Genomic DNA, 14,053 nt, shown 5'->3' with positions numbered 1-14,053 from the left:
TGGGGCTTGTGTTTTAATTCAATTATCAGAGAGGTTTGACCATATCCCTGTTGTAACTCCTGCTATCAATAATCTCCTTGTTTACCTATCGCTTTCATGTCCCTCTCACTCTCTCCCTGGGTGCTGTCTCCACCTATCCACTCATTAGTCATTCCCATGTCCCCAGATCTTATCTTCAGTATAAAAACCACACTTTCTACTCTCAGTTTGGATGAAGAGTCAACAGATCCCCAACATTAACTGTGCTTTCTTCCTACAGATGCTGTTAGATGTGCTGAGCAATTTGCTTTGTTTCAGATCTCCAGCATCTGCAAACTTTTTTCTATTTTATTGAAAATATATTCCCAGCAGGTGGTCTGAGAGGGAAACTTCTCGTTTAGACAAGGAAGCAGATGTGATGTCTTGGTACCCAGAGATTTTTATCATTGTCATTTTTTTTCTCAGATCCCTATGTAGTAAAAAACCATGTGTTAAATTAGCTATCAATGGCATCTTAAAATATTTAAACTCTCAAACCACCTCAGGCAGCCAAAAGCACTGCAGCTAAATCTTGAAATTAGTGGATTGGAGCTACCCTCCTGAAGTTCTGTCACTTCTAATACTTTTAATCACCCACTTGCTCTTTGAGATTAATACACTTTCTCTTCCCCCCCCCCACCTTTCCCCTACCCTCCACCACTTTATGTTATTGTAACATTTTGACTTTCCTGATTTCTGAATTTGGAAAACATGACAATCTAACTTGGGTTAATCATGGGGTTCATAATAATTGAACTCATTACAAGATTGGAATTTTCACTGCTGTTTACCATGAGTCACTTGGCAGTAGAATCATATGTTGTAAAAAACATACTGAAGGAGAACTAATTACCATCTGAATCAAAAGTTTGTTGGTGTTGTTACAACATGAAAACACAATGGCCACATTTTCATCTGGTTATATGGTGGACTTTGAGATGCAAGTGGCCAAACTGTTGGAAGAAATTAATTTTCTTCCGCATTTCACATTCTGCACCATATTCCCTTTTTTCTTGCAGCTCAGGAATACTCTTATGTTCAAAGTACATGCTGCTCCTGCTGCAGTTGTGTTCTCCATTTTAAACAAGGATGAAAGTTGCATTTCTTCTGTCACAATTTTCATCTGGTGGTCCAGGGCTTCGGCAGCCCATAAAAGAACAGCAGATCTAAGTTTGTGAAGACTGTGCAGCACCTGGTGAAGGTTTGGGAATATTTGGAAAGCCAGTGCAAATGTTTTCATATTGTCAATTATGGCTGTCAGGTGATATATTGTAATGCAGATTGTTTTTGTTTTTGTTTTTGTTCTTCTCTCATGGAATGTGCATGTTGTCAGCAAGGCCAACATCTGTTTCCCCATTCCCAACTGCCCTTGAACTAGATGGCTTGCTAGGGTAATTTTTAGAGGGCAGTTAAGAATCAACCACATTGTTATGGGTCTGGAGACACATGCCATCCAAACCAGGTGAGGATGGCAGATTTCCATCCCTGAAAGGCAAACCAGCTAGTTTTTACAATAATAGTGTCATGGAAACCCCCTGATGTGCTTTTTTTAAGCAATAATTCATCACAGTCATCTGTTCTATAAAGATAGGTTGATCTTTACTTTGGCCAGTTTTGTGTATTTGTTAATATGCTTTACAGTGCCTTTCAACAAAGAAAGCACATATGCAATGAAAACATTGATAAAGTGCCCCAGCAGTTGTGTGCTAACATCTCTCTACTGTGAGTTTAATGTGTGTGGTTGATTAAGAATAAACACTGGTTTTGACACTAAACAAATATCTAACCATGTGAGCTCTTGCATTGCTTGACTGGAATTCTGGTTTAAAATTGAACTGAGCATTCTGTGTTTTCATTTGCAGGGAAAAGTCTATCATTTGAATAGTTGTAGCTATTATCAATGCTCGGCTGAGTTTCAAATGTCAATGGGTTTCAGCACCGTAGGTATGCCATTATTCTGAGAATGGATGGCAACTTCAAGAAGTTGTAAAGTCACACTGTACCCCTTAATGAAGTTTCTGGTTTGTTGACACAATAGGACTAAGTTTCTTTTCACAAGGCAGAATGTTTAATTTCTTAGTACCAATAATATGGAGAAATATATCCAGGAATAAAAATTATTTTTCATTGATATTGCATGGAGTCTAAAGGCTGCACACCAACACAGTAGCTATGAAGGTACATGTAAGGCATAGATGTGACAGGAGTTGGCATGTATTGAGGTAGCATTCACACACCCCAGCTGGCTCTCAAACTACAATATATCCAGGAAGTAAGTGAACAAAAATGGCTTATGATGTCAAAGAAACTCCAGTTACTTAAGGACAAGGGCTGAGTCAGCTGGAGTAAACTGGGAAGGAAGTTTGGCAGAAAGACAGTTGAAGAAATATGGCAGATATTCAAGAAAACAGTTTATGACTAACAGCAAAGAATGTCCCTGTGAGAAAGAAGGATTTTGGAAGGGGATAAACTGACCATGGTTCATCAATTAAGTAATGAATAATAACAAATTGAAATTAAATTAACCTACAATGTAGCAGACATTAGTAGCCAGCAGAGGACTGGGAAAGTTTTTTTTGAAACCAACAAGAGATGACCAAAAACAGAGGGGGAAAATAAACTGGGGATAAACTAGCAAGTAATACAAAAACTACTAGCAACAGTTGCCTTAAGTATATAAAAAGAGAAGCCAAAGTGAACACAGGCCCTCCCAGGGAAAAAGACTTGGGTAACAACAATGGAGAATCGGGAAATGGCAGAGGAGATGATTAACTAGTTTGCATTAGTCTTCTTGGTAGAACTAAACACAGTCAGCATAACTTCAGAAAATGGAAATTGTGCCTAAATGTATCACTCCTCCTTTGGAGAGGAAACCAGCAGGATAGATAAAAAGGAGCCAGCAGATGTAATACACTTGGATTTCCAAAAAGCTTTTAGTAAGTGACAGCACATAAGGCTACTTAATAAAACAAAAGCCCACGGTATTGGGGTAGTATATTAGCATGGACAAGGATTGGCTAACTAAAAGAAAACAGATGTTTGGGTCAAGGGGGTGACATCTTGTAGGATAACAACCTATAAATAGTGATGACAAGGTATAGAGCTGGATGAACACAGCAGGCCAGGCAGCATCAGAGGAGCAGGAAAGCTGACGTTGTGGGTCTGGGGACCCTTCATCAGAAATGGGGGTGGGGAAGGGGACTCAAATAAATAGAGAGAGGGGGAGGTGATGATGGAAGATGGATAAAGGTGCAGATAGGTGGGCAGAAGACGGACAGGTCAAGGAGGTGGGGGATGGAGCCAGTAAAGGTGAGGGTAGGTGGGGAGTTGAGATGGGTGTTGGTCAGTTGAGGGAAGACAGACAGGTCAAGGAGGTGGGGACGAGCTGGGCTGGTTTTGGGATGAGGTCGGGGTTGGGGAGATTTTGAAGCTTGTGAAGTCCACATTGAGACCGTTGGGCTGCAGGGTTCCCAAGCAAAATATGAGGTGCAGTTCCTGCAGCCTTCGGGTGGCATCGTTGTGGCACTGGAGGAGGCCCAGGATGGACATTTCATCCAAGGAGTGGGAGGGGGAGTTGAAGTGGTTCGCAACGGGGAGGTGCAGTCGTTTGTCACGAACTGAGCGTAGGTGTTCCACAAAGCGGTCTCCAATATACCACATTATCAGATGTGCAGGTGAACATCTGTTTAATGTGGAAGGTTTTCATGGGGGTGACGGGGGAGGTGCAGGGGCAGGTGTAGCACTTCCTGCAGTTGCAGGGAAAAGTGCTGGGGGTGGTGGGACTGGTGGGGAATGTGGAGCGGAAAAGGGAGTCACGGAGACAGCTGTCCCTCCGGAAGGCAGATAAGGGTGGGGAGGGAGAAATGACCTTGGTAGTGGGGTCAGATTGCAGGTGGCGGAAGTGGCGGACGATGGTGCGTTGAATCCGGAGGTTGGTGGGGTGGTACATGAGGATGCGGGGGATTCCGTCTTTGTTGTTATTGCAGGGAGTGGGTGTGAGGGATGAGTTGCGGGAAACACAAGAAATGTGTTCGAGGGAGTTTTTGACCACTGTGGAGGGGAAATTGTGGTCCTTGTAAAAGGGGACATCTGGGATGTCCGGGAGTGGAATGCCTCATCTCGGGAGCAGATTTGGCAGAGGCAAAGGAATTGGGAATAGGGAATGGCCTTCTTGCAGGAAGGTGGGTGAGAGGAGGTGTATTCTAGGTAGCTGTGGGAGTTGGTAGGCTTGAAACAGATATCATTTTCCAAGTGGTTGCCAGAGATGGAAACAGAGGTCCAGAAAGGAGAGAGAGGTATCAGAGATGGACCAGGTGAATTTAAGGTTGGGGTGGAAGGTGTTAGTAAAGTGGATGAACTGTTCGAGCTCCTCGTGGGACACGAGGCGACACTGATACAGTCATCGATATAACGGAGGAAGAGTGGGGGATGGGGCCAGTGTAGCTGCGGAACAGGGACTGTTCCACGTATCCTACGAAGAGGCAGGCATAGCTTGGGCCCATGCGGGTACCCACGGCCACCCCCTTTGGCTGTAGGAAGTGGGAGTGCCACGGGGATCAGTGTTGGGGGCCACAATTATCTGCAAGATTTATTAATGATTTGGATAGTACTGAATGTAGTATCAGCAAGTTTGCAGGTGAGACAAAAATAAATAGCAAGGCATGTACTGGGAAAATGTGAGAATATGCACTTTGGCAGGAAGAATAGAAGAGCTGAATATTACTTAAATTGGGTATGATTGCAGGAAGTTACAGCAGAGGGATTGAAGAGACCTCATGCATGAATCAGAACATATATAGATTCAACAAATAATGGGAAAGGCAAATACACTGTTGGCCTTTATTTCAAGGAGAATTAAATATAAAAATAGAAGTCTCGCTAAACCTTTACAAGGCACCACTCTTATCACATCTGTAGTACTGTGAACAGTTTTAGTCCCCTTACCCAAGGAAAGATTATTTTGCCTTGAACGTGTCTAGGACCAGAGAACATCATTTGAGTAAGAAGTCTTTTCATTTAAGAAAAGGGCAATTTGTTTTTTCTCTCTTGGAGGGTAGTTTGTACTTTATTTACTACAGTGGACTGTTGAAGCTGGTGTGTCAAGTATATTCAAGGCTATGATAGACAGCTTTGTAATCAGTAAGGGAATCAAGAGTTATGAGAAAAGGCAGGTAAGTGGAATTGAGGATTATAACATCAACCATGATCTGACTGAATGGCAGAGCATATCTTAAGTGGCCTAATGTTCTACTTCTGCTCCGACATGTGTCAGTGTGTAGTTTGCATGCTGCAATTGTGAGGGTTGGGTTTTCCCAAGATTCGCCTTAGTATGTACATACTCTAGAGAAATGTGGTGGCATATTACCCAAGTTCTATATTCAGCATTACCAAGGCATGGGTTAAAAGTGAACACTTACTCATTGGATGACTTTTGTGCACTGTTAATGTTTTTAACATTGTTTCAGAGAAGCTACATATGGATGCAGTTTACTATATGCCAAAGGTACAAATACATTTTGGTATCAAAGAAAGAATTAAGGTTACCTGAAGTTATTGATACAAATTAAAATCTGCTGGGTTTATAAATCTCTTAACTGTCCCCCATATAACTGATCATTTCTGCAACAGACTGACTTACTACAACATTCCACAGATTTATGAAAAATTGAAAGGGAATCAAATTGACTACTATATTAGGATGGAGGTAAGTATAAATAATTGTCTGTATACTTCCTTTCATCCTCTCACAGGACGTGGGAGTTGCTGGCTGTGTCAGCATTTATTGCCTGTCTTAACTGCCCTTGAAGGTGGTAGTGAGCTGCCTTCTTGAACTGCTGCAGTCCACATGCTGTGGGTTGAATGACAATGCCATTAGGGTGAGAGTTCCTTGTCTGTAGTCAGGAAAAATCCCTCTGGAATCCTATTCTTAGTCATGATCCAACAATCATGATTGGCTAATTTGTCTATGTAGACATCAAGGGAAGAGACACAGACATAGCAAAACCTCAAATAAGAAACACTTTTGCATATTATCTTAAATATTAGGGAGTATACACATAATAAATTAGGAGATCACTGTCTCAATTGACAACAGTAGATGAATGATCCTTTAAACTTGCTGGTCACTTTTTTATTCATGTAATGTAGGCCAGAATTTATCACCCAAACTTAATTGCCCTGGTGAAGATGGTGGTGAGCTTCCCTCTACAAATGTTGCAGTCTGCAGGGTACAGGCACAAACACTGTGCTGTTAGGAAGGAAGACTCAGAGTCTGATTCAGCAACAGTGAAGCAATGGTGATATATTTCCAAAGTAGGGATGGTGTGTGTGGCTTGGGAGGGAACTCGCAGGTGGTGGTATTCCAATGTATCTGCTATCCTTTCGTTTCCAAGTGAAGGAACAGCTTCTCTAGTTGCAGCTGTGATGATATCTGGTTGTTCATATTCTCTACATATGATTGAAGTGACAACTAATCTACACAGGACCAAGTTGTTGTGTGGCTGACTTTTGTTGTGCGTTGAACCTTAGCACTCTGACGGGCCGTCCAACTTTCAGGTCTGGTAGTGACTTGGTATTTTTGTAAAAGTGAAATTTGCTGTTCGCAATTCTGGTATTTCACCTTGATTTTGTCATTCATGCTTATTACTACTTCTGGCTTCAGAAGAATAGTTTGGATGCTGCACAGTTTTAGCTTTTAACCGGACAGCTTTTCCTTCAGTAGCCAAAATTCTCAATTCAAAAGTCTGCCTTGTACAAGTCCCTGCTGGATTTTCTTGACTTTTTAAAAACAATTCCTTTGATTTTTCACTGCCACCTCAGCCTCTCTCTTTGGCTGGGGATAGTGCATAGATTATGTATGGTATTGAATTTCCTAATCCTTCATTTGTGAATTGTGGCCTCTGGTACTAATCACAATTTCAGGAATGCCATAACAGTCAGAATATACTTTGTAGTGCTCTACACTCTCACTGCTTTTCATTGTGAGCTGGTCTATCTCCTCCTAGTAATTAGAATAGTCATCAGTGACATGATAACTTCCTGCAAGAGCAAACAATTAGAGTGCATACTCCGATCTTCATCTGCTTTGGCTGAAAGAATGACTCCAACATTCACATTGCTTGCCATTTCAATAAACCAGCTTGCTCCTATGCTAACATTTCTCTCCTAGGCCTGCTGCAGTGCTCCAGGAAGTTCAACGAAAGCTGGAGGAATAGTACCTCATTTGTATTTTAGCAATTTACAACCTTCAGGACTCAGGACCTAGTTTCAACTATTTACACCAACCATTAACACCTATTATTTATTAATATCACTTTTCTACTACCATTAATACTTCCCTAGTCATTTGTTCTGGGCATCCTCACTATCTATTATACTTATTCCTCCTCTCTCTTTATGAATAGTTTAAAAACACCATTTTCCAGGCCTTTTAAATTCCAAAGAACAGCCATATTGAACTTAAACATTAGCTTTGTTTTTCTTTCCACAGATGCCACCAGTGTTTTTTGTTTTTACTTCATCTAAGAGACTCCTTAGTTTAGTATTTGTTATAAGCACTTGTCAAATGTGATGTTTAATTTCATTGCTCATGATTAGCTAGTGGAGCAATTTTTCTTAGTTTTGAAGGAGTTCCGAAGAAGGGTCAGTGGACGTTAACTCTCCTTTCTCTTCACAGATGCTGTCAGGCCTGCTGAGTTTCTCCAGCAATTCTTTTTTCTTGGTTTCTGATTTCCAGCATCTGCAGTTCTTTGTTTTATTCTTGAGTGCACTTTCTTGCCATCCTCAAACTAGACTCAATACTTAGGTGGCTTGTATGGATGTGTATTTTTTTTCTCATCTCCTTAGGGATAATGATTCTATTTTCTTTGTATAATGAGCCATCTGGGGCTACTCTATGCCCAAGACTCTCTCATTCCAACAGATGTGTCCTTGATGTTTTAAGGCCAAACTTTCAGCAAGTTGCATCTTATTGTTTAGTTGGTTTGATATGAGCATGTGACACGTCTTTCAGATTCAATGTCTCTGGGTTGAAGACATGAGCTGTTGCAAGCCATTGAATCTGGAAGATTTTACATTGTCTTAGCATCCTCAACTTCCCTCATAGGGAATGCTCCTCTCAGCAGCATGTCAGCAATGTACTTGTCTTTCAATTGCTTAGTTCGCATCCAGATGGTATTTTTGTACACAAAGAAACATTTGTTGCAGATGCTTTGGAGTAGATAGAAGTGGATTGCAGAAGATACTTTGATGTTGCTTGTGGTTGGACGCCACTGTCAGTTTGTCAAACAGATGCTGATTAAAATGCTTACAAGGAAAGTGGCCAGGTACTCTTTCTCTATCAGTGTGGCATTGTTCAGTTTGCCTAATGTCTTGGATGCAAGTGGAACTGGTTGCCCTGGCTATGAGTTGCTGGCACTACATTGCAATGTGACTTCATCATTGATTGCCATTGCTTCATACTGTAATGGATTATCATTTACTAGTTGTTTGATTGTAGTGAGCGTTGCTTCCTGTTCTTTGTCCCAATCTCCATGTCCTTAGCAATAAGCTTGCACAAATGTTCACACTCCAATGACAAATTAACTAAGAACTTTGCGAAATAGAACATGAATCCATTAAATTGTTGCATTATTTTCAGAGCCTCTGAATGTCACATCTCTGTTACAGGTCTCCCCTTGTCAGGATCAAGGCTAAGCCTGGTTGTCAGTACAGGACATATTTTGACTTTAGACATCTTCAACTATATCCTTTTTGTTCTGCGTTAGGTTCATCTGGTAAGCTGTCTCTAGTAGTCACGCCAGCTTCTGATCATGATCTACAACAACCTTTTCCAACATGTCTCCACATTCCAGAAACCAGTAGATCATCTGTAATAGCACCTGCTCCAGATGGATCATGCACTATGCTGTGTGGAAATGAGCAGTACAAATGCCAAACAGCATGACAACCATCTTTAACCCTCCAAGTGGTATCCAGAATGTAGTTAGAAAGCTGCTGCTTTCATCCAGTTTCACTTGCCACTTAGCCTCATTTGGATCAAAGGTAGTAAAGACCTTAGCCTCACCAAGTCATAGTAAAACTTCTCAACGGTTGGTCTGGGATAGTGAGATCTCGTCAAAGCTTTGTTGAGATCCTTTGGACCTATTCATAATCCCACTTTTTTTCCAAATTTTTTTCACGGCTACCATGCTGCTAATCCAGTGTGTAGGAATAGTTATTTTCTTGATTACTACTTTGTCTTCTAGCTCAACTATCCTGCCTTTCAGTCTAGCCTTGAGGGTGGCTGGAACTCTCCTAGGCCGAGTTAGTCTCTCTCTTATCCACATCGAGATGACATTATCATTAATTCATCAAGGCCTGTAAAACGATCTTTGTAATCTTTAAGAAACTGTTTAGCAGTTTGATGGGAGGTGATGGCTGAGAGGTATTAATCCAGAGACCCAGGTAATGTCCTGTGGACCCAGGCAGATAGTGGAATTTGAATTCAATAAAATTTTGAAATTAAGAGTCTGACCATGAAATAATCATTGTCAGGAAAAAAAAACATCTGTTCACTAATGTCCTCCTAGTTATACAGCATGGAAACAGACTCTTCAGTCCAATTCATCCATGCTGACCAAGTTTCCCAAACTTAACTAGTCTCTCTTACCTGCATTTGGCCCATATATATACCTCTAAATCTTGTCTATTCATGTACATGTCCAAATGGTTTTTAAATGTTGTAACTGTACCTGCATCTACCACTTCCTCTGGCAGTTCATTCCACAGTCTGAAAAACTTACCCCTTGAGTCCCTTTTAAAACTTTCTCCTCTCACCTTAAAAATATGCCCTCAGACTCTCAGCAATGTGGTTGACTCTTAATTATCCTCTAGGCAATTAGTGATGCATAATAAATGCTGGGCTAGCTAGTGATGCCCTCAGCCCATGAATGAAGAAAAACAAATGCCGTCAATGACTTGCTTCAGCAGTGAGCGCTACAATCTGGAACACTAGATCTTCATTCTTCCCATTGTAATGGGCTCACAACTTAACTCGTCCTTTTGACATGAGGATCATTCTATCATATAACCTTACTGTCAAAGACTTCATTTCTGGGTCACCATCTTGAACTACTTCACACACTTTGCAAAAGTCACAATGTTGTACTGTAACATGAGACTTGTAACACAAGTCTTGAACATGTGGACGGCACAAAGATCATGAAGCAGGAATTCTTTATTCCACTGACATCAGATAATTACATATGAAGTGAAATTATGATTCAACAAGGAAGCAGTTAAAGTGTTTGCCTGGAGTGAAATCTGTAGTTTACATTTATAACCTATCCACTGAAATTGATCATTCTGCTGGGATTTTCTGCAAATGATTCTTCCTTTTTCCATTGTGGTGTTCTTGTTAACCCTGGAATGTCTCTAAGAATAATGCAAAGCCTCACCTGTTCTCTCAATACTTTCCAGCTAATAGATTGATTGACTGATTACCTCACAGCTATACATGCTGGTATTTGGCTCGACAGTAAGTATCTCCTTTAACTGAAGACATGGCAGGATCTATTATGTCTAAGACAATTCCATCTTGTGATGAAAGGATCTTTTCAGTTGTCTAAATTCTCAGACTTCAGTTAGATCTATCAGTGCTTTCACAAGCTGAGCAATAGTCTTCCCCCCACCCCAAAAAACAACATTCCTTCTAAGCTGTGCGGCTGCAGGGAAGCTCTGCCCAAGCCAATCAGCATGCCAGTGAATGGCTACTGCTTCCGAAAGAGAGAGTAGGAACTGCTGATGCTGGAATCTGAGATAACCATCATCAGGGGGACAGACAGTATCCTTTGTGCGCAGGATAGAGAATCCCGCATGGTGTGTTGCCTGCCCGGTGCCAGGGTGCAAGACATCTCTGACCGGCTTGAGAGGATACTAGAGAGGGAGGGAGAGGATAATAGAGAGGGAGGGGGAGGATCCAGTTGTTGTGGTCCACGTAGGTACCAACAACATAGGCAGGACCAGGAAAAAAGACCTGTTTTGGGATTATGAAAAGCTAGGAACAAAATTAAAAAACAGGTCTTCAAGGGTCATAATCTTTGGATTGCTGCCCGAGCCACGTGCAAATTGGCACAGGGAGGCGAGGATCAGGGAAGTTAACACGTGGCTACAAGAGTGGTGAGGGAAAGAGGGTTTCCTTTTCATGGGGCACTGGCATCAGTTCTGGGACAGGGGGGGATCTATACCGCTGGGATGGACTCTACTTGAACAGGGCCGAGTCTAGTGTTCTGGCGAAAAGGGTAAATAGGGTGGTTAATAGGACTCTAAACGTAAGTAGGGGGGAAGGGAGACGTGAGCGTACAGGGAGAATAACAATTAATGTAAGGCAAAGCAGCAGGTTAGCAGGTGACGAGGAAGCTTCAACTCCATTGAAGATTAGGAAAAAAGTTAAAGAGAAGGAGAACTCAAGAGCTGTTAGTAATGGAGGTAATAGGACCCAAAAAGAAGGTGCAAAAACTGGCATAAGGGCACTTTATCTGAATGCTCGGAGCATTCGAAACAAGGTGGATGAGTTGACGGTGCAAATCATGGCAAATGGGTATGATTTAGTAGCAATTACAGAGACATGGTTACAGGATGGTCATGACTGGGAGTTAAATATCCAGGGGTATCAAACTGTTCGGAAGGACAGACAGGAAGGTAAGGGAGGTTGTGTTGCTCTGATTTTTAAGGATGATATCAGGGCGGCAGTGAGAGATGATATAGGTTCTACTGAACAAAATGTTGAATCTATTTGGGTGGAAATTAGGAATAGCAGGGAGAAGAAGTCACTGATAGGTGTGGTCTATAGGCCACCAAATAATGGCATCGTTGTGGGGCAGGTGATAAACATAGAAATAGCTAATGCATGTAAAAATGGTACAGCAATTATCATGGGGGATTTTAATCTACGTATCGACTGGTCAAACCAGGTCGGTCATGGCAGCCTTGAGGAGGGGTTCATAGAATGCATCCGCGATAATTTCCTTGAACAATATGTAATGGAACCTATGAGAGAACAAGCTATCCTAGATCTAGTCCTGTGTAATGAGACAGGAATAATTAATGATCTCACAGTTAGGGATCATCTCGGAAGGAGCGACCACAGTATGGTTGAATTTAAAATACAGATGGAACGTGAGAAGTTTAAATCCAGTACCTATGTCCTGTGCTTAAACAAAGGAGACTATGAAGGAATGCGGGAGGAGTTAGCTAAGGTAGAATGGGGGCAAAAACTTTATGGTGGGTCAATTGAGGAACAGTGGAGAACTTCCAAAACGATTTTTCACAGTGCTCAGCAGAAGTATATTCCAGTGATAAGGAAGAACTGTATGAAAAGAGAGAGCCAGCCATGGATGTCTAAGGAAATAAAGGAAAGTATCAGGTTGAAAAAAAACACGTACAAAAAAGCAAAGAGTAGTGGGAAACTAGCAGACTGGGAAATCTTTAAAGGCCAACAGAAAGCCACAAAAAAAGTTATAAAGAAAAGTAAGATAGATTATGAGAGTAAACTAGCTCAGAATATAAAAACAGGCAGCAAAAGTTTTGAAAAATATGTAAATCGTAAAAGAGTGGCGAAGGTAAACATTGGTCCTTTAGAGGATGAGAAGGCCAATTTAATAACTGGGAATGAGGAAATAGCCGAGACATTAAACAGTTATTTCGTGTCGGTCTTCACAGTGGAAGACACAAATAACATGCCGAAAACTAATGGCAAGAAGGTTATAGCAGGTGAGGACCTAGAAACTATCACTATCACTAAGGAGGCAGTGCTGGGCAAGCTAATGGGGCTAAAGGTAGACAAGTCTCCTGGCCCTGATGAAATGCATCCCAGGGTACTAAAAGAGGTGATGGGGGAAATAGCAAATGCACTAGTAATTATTTACCAAAATTCACTGGACTCTGGGGTGGTTTCCGCAGATTGGAAAACAGCCAATGTGATGCCACTGTTTAAAAAAGGAAGTAGACAAAAAGCAGGTAACTATAGGCCAGTTAGCTTAACTTCGGTACTGGGAAAAATGTTTGAATCTATCATTAAGAAAGAAATAGCAAGACATCTGGATATAAATTGTCCCGTTGGGAACACCCAGCATGGGTTCATGAAGGGTAGGTCATGTTTAACTAATCTGGTGGAATTCTTTAAGGACATTACTTGCATGGAGGACAATGGGGAACCTGTGGATGTGGTGTACCTGGATTTCCAGAAGGCATTTGACAAGGTGCCACACCAAAGGCTGCTATATAAGATAAAGTTGCACGGTATTACAGGTAATGTATTGGCATGGATAGAGGATTGGTTGACCAGTAGAAAGCAAAGAGTAGGGGTAAATGGGTGTTTTTCTGGTTGGCGGTCAGTGGCTAGTGGTGTGCCTCAGGGATCAGTGTTGGGACCGCAACTGTTTACAACTTACATAGATGATTTGGAGTTGGGGACTACGTGTGGTGTGTCAAAATTTGCAGATGACACTAAGTTAAGTGGTAGAGCAAAGTGTGCAGAAGACACTGAAAGTCTGCAGAGGCATATAGATAGTCTAAGTGAGTGGGCAGAGGTCTGGCAGATGGAGTACAATGTTGATAAGTGTGAGGTCATCCATTTTGGTAGGAATAACAGCAAAATGGACTATGTTTTAAATGGTAAAAAATTGCAGCATGCTGCTGTGCAGAGGGACTTGGGTGTCCTTGTGCATGAATCGCTAAAAGTAGGATTGCAGGTGCAGCAGGTAATTAAAAAGGCAAATGGAATTTTGTCTGCCATTGCTAGAGGGATGGAGTTTAAAAACAGGGAGGCTATGCTGCAGCTGTATAGGGTCCTGATGAGGCCACACCTGGAGTACTGTGTGCAGTTTTGGTCTCCTTACTTGAGAAGAGATGTACTAGCACTGGAGGGGGTGCAGAGGAGATTCACTTGGTTGATTCCAGAGTTCAGAGGGTTGGACTATGAGGAGACACTGAGTAGACTGGGATTATATTCATTGGAATTCAGAAGAATGAGGGGAGATCTTATAGAAACATATAA

The sequence above is a fragment of the Rhincodon typus genome, chromosome 5 (genome assembly GCF_021869965.1).
Source record: "Rhincodon typus isolate 14 chromosome 5, sRhiTyp1.1, whole genome shotgun sequence".
Lineage (NCBI taxonomy): Eukaryota > Metazoa > Chordata > Chondrichthyes > Orectolobiformes > Rhincodontidae > Rhincodon > Rhincodon typus.
This window is presented reverse-complemented; position numbering follows the sequence as displayed.